At 30.8% G+C, this 7,382-nt stretch overlaps 1 non-coding gene across 1 annotated transcript; it reads right to left on the bottom strand.

Moving 5' to 3' along the window:
- Positions 1 to 6,859: 6,859 nt before the first annotated feature.
- LOC121220643 (small nucleolar RNA R71) lies at positions 6,860 to 6,966 on the bottom strand. The gene has a single exon (XR_005917863.1). It is a non-coding gene; the product is annotated as a small nucleolar RNA R71 (small nucleolar RNA).
- Positions 6,967 to 7,382: the final 416 nt, after the last annotated feature.

Genomic DNA, 7,382 nt, shown 5'->3' with positions numbered 1-7,382 from the left:
CAAGCCGTGTAGACATGAAGTCAAATTCAAGCTATTTCCAACACTGATTCATGCAGCCACCTAAAAAGTTTTAGTGCACAATATCAAAGTATCAAAACCTTATCAAAACTTACATATTATGACCAATTTAATGATCCCAAATCAATCAACCAGTATGCCAATCAAGGCAACTGAAATGAAAATATTTAAACTTACCTAAACATGCATTTATTGGATCTCATTTCTATCGTTGAACCTAATTCAACCTCAAACAAATGAAACATCAAATTTGACCATTACTATTCCAATACAAAACATGTCATTCGAGCCATTCAGAACATACTACATGATAAAGTCAGAATGGCACAAACTAACAAGGAATCAAATGTACCAACATAGTTAACTTACATAATGTATAATTACCAAATCACCTTCTACCAATTTCTAACATTATAGCCTAGTTCAATTATGAACTAAAACATATCACAAGTAACCATTTTTCAATCTATCACCAACATGCCAAATGAATCATATCAATAAGAACTTTAATGTAATATACATTGCATAAATTCATAAGGTTTCAAGATGTACCCAACCAATATAGCTTTCCAAAGCTTACACATACCAAAACATCATTTACACATGCACTATAATACCGTTGCAATCATCCGATACATGCCATTATAAACCCTAAGAAAATTACTCAAAAACTACCGATTTGTCCATTGGATAGTGTGATAGATCTCCAACGAACTTCCACCGGTCGAGCTTTTGATAATTTGTAAAGTAAAGAAAAATAACTACATAAGCAATGAATGGTTAGTAAGATCGTATAAACTTTAAACATAATATTCAATTTCAATAACAAACTTTATAGGGTAAATAATAAGCTAAACTAATGCCATAAGATTTATAAAAACTACATAACCATCAACTCACAAATGAGAAAGTCCGTCAGCGTCACATATATTTTTCATTCATAACATAATAGGATTTTTATAAGATATATTACGAAAACATCAACCTTTTCATAATATTATGAACCTTTCTATTTACTTACTTTCCATTTCATTCCAAATGCTTAACATAAGCCAAAACAACATCATCAATATACGAGTTAATGTATTTATTCATAACATGAGTAAATTAATCCATAACATAAGTATAATTCTCACATATAAATATAAATATGTCGTTTAACTTATCAATCCTTTTATTTCATCATATTACATCCCAATTATGAACTTACCGTTTCCTTACCTTTTCTTACTTGTATCATTTGCATAATACAATACATAAGTATAAACATCAACCAATAACCTAAGTTTGACACAAGCCTAAGCATAAAAAATAACACATGTTAGCATATTCAAACATAATCTGCATGAGTTTAACATAGGTAAGCCAATACACATGAGCATAATTCATTTGAATCCATCATTTTCCTTAACATATCATACTTTAAATGAAACTTACCATTTCAACCCTTTTCATAAATACATGATATAGTTCCTTTTGAACACTTACCATTCCTTTCCTTTTCATGCCCGTTGAACTATTTAGAATATCATTGGATATGCAGGATAGCTCACACAAAGTGTGCTAACACATAACTATAACATTTCCTTTCCTTTACATTATTGCTCACACGAGCTGTGGTTGGAATGTAAGCTACAAGATACTGCTTACACGAGCTATGGTGTATTCGCAACAAATGTAGGGCCTTAGCCATCGGTAAGACATTCAAGACTAGCACCTAAAACATGGAAACCCTAATGACATGTCATTTGTATCCTAAGAATTCCTAAGGTTCAACCAGGACTCGATATTCGTCCGTATATCATGGCATAAAATCATTTATACTTAATTTCATTTGTTTCATAAGAATGCAATAACATTCAAATTTAGCCAACATTAAAACAATTACAGTTCTTACGAACTAACCTGGCCAAATTGCAGCAATGGCTAAGTACAGGGGATATTTAGTAATTGTCTCTTCTCCTCGATTTTCCACTCGTTCTTGATCTGAATTAATAATTTCATTCAATTCATTAATTTAGATAGTAAAACCAATTCGTTTTATGCAATTTAGTCATTTTTGACATTTTTACAAAATTACCCTAAACTTTTCATTTTTATTCCATTTAGTCCTTATATCCTAATCATGTAAATAAACCAATTTTATTGAAAATTCGTACCAGTTGAATGTTAATAGCATCCATTATAGCCCACATTTGTAACAATTTTACACTAAGTCATTCTATTTTTAATATTTCAATAATTTAATCCCAAATCGTTAAATTCTTCAAAATCACTTAATAAAATACCTATAAATAAAAAATAATACCTCAAATTCATCATTTAACATCTAAAATCACAAATATTCATCAATAGCAACATTCAAAATCTTTAACAATTTCAAAAACAAAGGTATGGGCTAGCTGGACCTAGTTGTAATGATCTCAAAAGCATAAAAATTAAAAGAAACGGGTGAAAAATGGCTCACCATGAATATATTGAAGCATGGCTAAACCTTGGTTCTTCTTGCCATGGTGTTTTGGTGATGAACAAAACCATTGAAAAAGAAAACATTATGTTTTCTTATTTTATTAACCTTTTTACTTTATTTTAATAATAAAGAATTTAAAGTTTAAACCGTCCACCATCATAAGAATGGGTAATTTATCTTTTAAGGCCATCCAATTATGTTTGTTTAAACAATTAACTCCTTTAAACTAATAGCGATTGACTTTTTCAACTATTACGATTTAGTCATTTTTGCTTAATTAACTATCTAAACATCAAAATTTCTTAACGAAACTTTAATACAACATTATTAACATGTCGTAAATATTTATAAAAATATTTATGGCTCGGTTTATAGAAACGAGGTCTTGATACCTCAGTTTCTAAAAGCACTTGACTTTACGGTCTTACCACTTGAACCTAATTGTTCATTCGAATAACGTAAATTGTTAATTCAAAATTTATTTTAATACCATATATGACTCGTAAATATTAAATAACAATATTATAAAATTACTTGTCAGATTTGTGGCCCTGAAATCACTTTCTACCATTTTCAAACATTATAACCTAGTTCAATTATGAACTAAAACATGTCACAAGTAACAATTTTTCAATCTATCACCAATATGCCAAATGAATCATATCAACAAGCACTTTCAAGTAATCTAGATCACATAATTTGGTAAGATGTACCCAACCAATATAGCTTTCCAAAGCTTACACATACCAAAACATCATTCACACATGCACTATAATGCCATTACAATCGTCCCATACATCCCATTATAAACTGTAACCAAATTACTTAAAAACTATCGATTTGTCCATTGGATAGTGTGATAGATCTACAACAAACTTCAAATCGATCAAGCTTCCGATAATCTATAAAATAAATAAAAATAGCTACGTATGCAATGAATGCTTAGTAAGCTCGTATAAACTTTAAACATAATATTCAATTTCAATAATAAACTTCATAGGGTAAATAATAAGCTAAACCAATGCTATAAGATTTATAAAAACTACATAACCATCAACTCACAAATGAGTAAGTCCGTCAGCGTCACATATATTTTTCATTCATAACATAATAGGAATTTATAAGATATATTACGAAATCATCAACCTTTTCATAAGATTATGAACCTTTCTATTTACTTACTTTCCATGTCATTCCAAATGCTTAACATAAGCCTAAACAACATCATCAATTCACGAGTTAGTGTATTTATTCATGACATGAGTAAATTCAACCATACCATAAGTATACTTCTCACTTATAAATACGTCATTAACTTATCAATCGTTTTATTTAATCATATTAAATCACAATTATGAACTTACCGTTTCATTACCTTTTCTTACCTGTATCATTTGCATTATACAATACATAAGTATAAACATCAATCAATTACACAAGTTGAAAACAAGCCTAAGTACCAACAACAACACATATTAGAATATTCAAACATAATCCACATGAGTTTAACATAGGTAAGCCATTACACATGAACATACTTCATTTGAATCCATCATTTTCCTTAACATATCATACTTTTAATGAAACTTACCATTTCAATCCTTTTCATAAATACATGATATAGTTCCTTTTAAACACTTACCATTCCTTTCCTTTTCATGCCTGTTGAACCGTTTAGAATATCATTGGATACGCGGGATAGCTCACACGAAGCGTGCTAACATATAACTGTATCATTTCATTTCCTTTACATCATTGCTCACACAAGCTGTGAAATGGGGCTGCTTACACAAGTTGTGGGTCAGAATGTAAGCTACACGATACTGCTCACACGAGCTATGGTGTATCCGCAACAAATGCATAACCTTAGCCATTGGTAGGACATTTAAGACCAGCACCCAAAACATGGAAACCCTAATGACATGTCATTTGTGTCCTAAGAATTCCTATGGTTTAATCGGGACTCGATATCCGTCAATACATCATGACATAAATTTATTTATACTTAATTTCATTTGTTTCACAAGAATGTAATAACATTCAAATTTAGCTAACATTAAAACAATTACTGTTCATACAAACTTACATGGCTAAATGACACCAATGACTAAGTATAAGGGCTATTGGGTGATTTTCGCTTCTCCTAGATTTTCCACTCGTTCTGACCTAAATTAATAATTTCATTCGAATGGGTTATTTATCCATTAAGGCCATCCAATTATTGTAAAAGTTTTATTATTTCAACAATTTAATCCTTAATCGTTAAATTCATCAAAATCACTTAACAAAATACTTATAAATAACAACTAATACCTCAAATTCATCATTTCACATCTAAATCACAAAGATTCATCAATGGAAACATTCAAAATCTTTAACAGTTTCAAAAACGAAGGTATGGGCTAGCTGGACCTAGTTGCAACGATCTAAAAACAATAAAAATTAGAAGAAACAGGTGAAAATGATGGATATGAATGGGTTATTTATCCATTAAGGCCATTAAGGCCATTCTGACTTTATTTGATGGCCTTAATGGATAAATAACCCATTCGAATGGGGCTAGGAGAAGCGAAAATCACCCAATAGCCCTTATACTTAGTTGTTGGGTGACAAAATATGACACCTTTAATGTCACTAGGGCTATTGGGTGATTCATACGAATGGGTTATTTATCCATTAAGGCCATCCAATTATGTTTCTTTAATTAATTAACACCTTTAAACTAATAGCATTTGACTTTTTCAACTATTACGATTTAGTCATTTTTTCTTAATTAATTATATAAACATCAATTTTCTTAACAAAACTTTGACACAACTGTATTAACATTCCGTAAGTATTTATAAAAATATTTATGGCTTAGTTTATAGAAATGAGGTCCTGATACCTCATTTTCTAAAACCACTTGAACCTAATTGTTCATTCAAATAGCATAAATTGTGAATTCTGAATTGATTTTAATACCATATTTGACTCGTAAATATTAAATATTTATGAACTTACTCATCGAATTTGTGGCCCCAAAACCATTATTTTCGACACCACTGAAAAACGGGTTGTTCCAACATGCATGCAAGCTCTAGAAATAGTTGAATGTATGCTGTGTTTTTAGGTGTTTTAATTTTGAAAAGGTTAAGAATAGTTGATCTTGAATCGTTTGATGCAAGCGAATACTCGACAAAATATTCACAGCACTCTAGACATAGATGTTGCAAGTTGTACAAAGAGGACATTCATTACAGTTACCAATCCCAAGTTCTGTAGATGTACATGAAATTAGATTTTTAGCTTAAGATCTAGCTATCAAAAGAGGCAGGTCACAGTAGCGAATCTTTGAACAGTAGACTAGACAATATTATTCCATGGCATTATCTTGATATGAACATTTCTCCTGAATCATTCCAACCCTATTCATTCAACAACAGAAATACTCTTGATATTCTTTGTGAATTGCCACATCATTTTATTTGTCATATCAATTCTTTGTTCTTTATCATTTAATTTCATTAATTCATTATTCTAGTTTCTTATTCACTCTAAGATTATTTCCTGATATTTTGGTATAGTTAACAATATTATAATAACATACTTAATTTCTTACCAATTTTCAATCCCTGTGGAGATGATAATTATTTATCACTTTATTACTTGAATGACGTGTACACTTGTACAATTGCATTAGTTATTTAGAAACAACAAGTTTTTGGCATCGTTGCTAGGGATTGACAACATTGGTGAAAAGTTGATTTGTTATTATTCCTGTTATTTTTGTTAGAGCAGTTAATTAGTATTTTGTTTTGTTTTTCAGGTTTGTATTAGTGCATGAAAAGAAGTATTCAAGAGGATACAAAACATTGTTTTGATCCTGAAACTAAAAGGACATTAAGGCAAAGAAGAAAAGAGTTAAGAGAAATGAAGAGAATTATAAATGATTCAATCATAGAAGATCATGTATTTCATAATTAAAGGAATGTTTATATTCCTCTAATCATAGATGATAGAGACAAACCCATCATAGAACATGTAGTGCCTATTTTGGATGATCTAAATCCAGGAATCATTAGACCACATATTTAAGCTCAACTCTTTTAATCAAAACCAGTAATGTTTCAAATGCTGCAAAAGGCAGGGCTATTTAGTGGTTTACATACAGAAGATCTGAGATTGCACTTGAGACTTTTTCTTAAAGTCTGTGACTCATTCAGGTAGTAGGGTGCTCCTGAAGATACCCTTAGATTAAAATTATTCCCTTATTAATTGCGGGATTGTGCTAGATCATGGTTGAATGTGTTACCATCAGGTACGGTGGCATCTTAGAATGAATTATGTCAGAGATTTTTGCTTAGGTACAATCCTCCCAATATTAATGCGAAGCTTAGGAATGACATTGCATCGTTCAGGCAATTGAAATATGAGACATTATAGGAAGCATGAGAGTGTATTAAGGAACTAATTAGAAAATGCCTGATGCACGGTTCTCAGCATTGGACAAAGATGGAAATGTTCTACGATGGATTAAATGCTCATACGCGAATGGTGGTGAATGCATATGCTAATGGGACATTGCTTGACAAATCCTACAATGATGCATATGAAATTCTGGAAAGAATAGCAAACAATGATTATCAGTACCCCACTACCAAAGCTGGTACTAGTAGAAGAGTTGCTGGAGCAATGAAACTTGATGCAATTACATCTTTAACAGCTCATGTATCATCTTTAATGAATATGATGAAAACTCTGAAAAGACCCTATGTAGTGCAGGAGATGAAGATTGCAGAACTAGCATGTATATACTATGGAGAAGATAATGTTTTTGATGAATGGCCATCCAATCAAGCCTCTGCGTATTACATGGGGAATTTTGATCGTAGCAACAAAAATCCTACTCCAA

Source organism: Gossypium hirsutum, chromosome D08 (assembly GCF_007990345.1).
Source record: "Gossypium hirsutum isolate 1008001.06 chromosome D08, Gossypium_hirsutum_v2.1, whole genome shotgun sequence".
In the NCBI taxonomy this organism is placed as follows: domain Eukaryota; kingdom Viridiplantae; phylum Streptophyta; class Magnoliopsida; order Malvales; family Malvaceae; genus Gossypium; species Gossypium hirsutum.
This window is presented reverse-complemented; position numbering and strand designations above follow the sequence as displayed.